Source organism: Hevea brasiliensis, chromosome 10, assembly GCF_030052815.1.
Source record: "Hevea brasiliensis isolate MT/VB/25A 57/8 chromosome 10, ASM3005281v1, whole genome shotgun sequence".
NCBI classification, from domain to species: Eukaryota; Viridiplantae; Streptophyta; class Magnoliopsida; order Malpighiales; family Euphorbiaceae; genus Hevea; species Hevea brasiliensis.
Window position 1 is genome coordinate 63859654 of NC_079502.1, and position 2121 is coordinate 63861774.

A 2121-nucleotide genomic window follows, 5' to 3' on the forward strand; every position below is an offset into this window, starting at 1 on the left:
TGTAACAGAGAGATTCTAGTGCATGGTAACATATGATTATAGGTTCATTTAAGGTAAACCTTATTACTAATTGGGTGGCCATGGCATGCTATGCTAGGTGTTAACCATGGTCTATGAGGTTCATAAAATGATTTAGAGAAATCATTTATGGTAAGAAAGAGTTCTGATGATATTAAGAGTTGATATCATGTCTCATTGCCAATTAGTGATGAGCCTAGTAAGTCACACACATACACAAGTTATCACCTATTTAAATATGATTTAATTAATTAATTAAAGAGTTTAATTGATTAATTAAATAGGTTTGGTTTGCAATTAAATTGCAAAGTCCCTAGCATGACTTGAAACCAAATCTAGATTATTGGATGTGTAGTATAAATTAAATTTACATTTAAAGTGTTTAAATATAAATTTAATTAAAGAGAAATTAATTAATAGAGATTAATTAATTAATTTATATTTGATATAAATTAATTAGAAGAAGAAAAATAATTATTTTGGGGTTGTCATTATTTTATTACCTTTACTGATGATAAATCAAGGTTTGGGTATTTGTATTTTATGAAATACAAACATGAATCTTTTGAAAAGTTTAAAGAATTTAAATCTGAAATAGAAAATCAAACAGGAAAGAATATTAAAGCTCTTCGATCAGATCCTGGAGTTGAATATTTGAGTACTGAATTTGATGAATACTTGAGAGAGCATGGCATTGTTTCTCAGCTGACTCCTCCAGGAACGCCACAGCTAAATGGTGTATCTGAAAGGAGAAATCGTACCCTATTGGATATGGTACGTAGTATGATGAGCTATACTGATATGCCAATCTTCTTTTGGGGATTTGCATTAGAATCAGCTTTGGATATTCTGAATAGGATTTCATCAAAATCAGTTTCTTCCGCACTTTATGAGATATGGTATGGAAGAAAACCAAGTCTTAAGCATGTTAAGATTTGGGGTTGTCCAGCTTATATCAAAAAGCTGAACACTGATAAATTGGAGACCAGATCAGAAAAAGGTCGATTTGTTGGATATCCAAAAGATAGTTTTGGATATTATTTTATTTGCCTATTTCACAAAAGGTTGTGATAAGTAGAGATGCCACATTTCTTGAACAACAGTTTGTTCAAGAAGGAGGCAAAGGAAGGCAAATAGAGTTAGAATTAGAGATTTCTGACCAACCAACAGATCAGATGGATATAGATCCATCTAGTCAACCAATAATCGTTGACGAAACATCTACAGCTGTTCCTTGTATAACAACCAGGGTATCTCACCCACCAGTGAGATATGGTTTTCTTCATGAAGAAGAATAAGAGTTATCTACTCATGAAGAAGTAGATCATGGAGATGATCCACTTACCTATGAAGAAGCTATATCAGATATAGACTCTTCAAAATGGATTGATGCTATGAAATCCGAGATTGATTCCATGTATAAGAATCAAGTTTGGGATCTTGTTGACCCACCTGAAGGTATTGTACCTATAGGGAACAAATGGGTTTTCAAGAAGAAAATTGGTTCTGATGGAAAGGTAGAGACCTATAAGGCAAGGCTAGTAGCGAAAGGGTTTCGCCAAAGGCAAGGAATCGACTATGAGGAGACTTTCTCGCCTGTTGCCATGCTTAAATCAATTAGGATTTTATTAGCAATAGCTGCGTACTATGATTATGAGATTTGGCAGATGGATGTCAAAACAACTTTTCTCAATGGATACATTGAAAAAAACATTTTCATGGAACAACCTAGGGGTTTTGAATCCCAAGATGGTTCCAAGGTATGCAAGCTAAAGCGATCCATTTATGGTTTGAAACAAGCTTCGAGGAGTTGGAACATCCGTTTTGATGAAGCCATTAAATCCTTTGGTTTTATCAAAAATGAGGATGAGCCATGTGTATATAGGAAGGTTAGTGACAGTGCTATCACTTTCCTTGTCTTATATGTGGATGACATACTATTGATGGGTAATGACACAGGTATGTTGACGACTATAAAGGTATGGTTGTCAAATACATTCACCATGAAAGACTTAGGCGAGGCAACCTATATTCTTAGGATTTGCATCTATAGAGATGGAGCGAAATGAATAATTGGTTTATCCCAAAGTCTATACTTGGAAA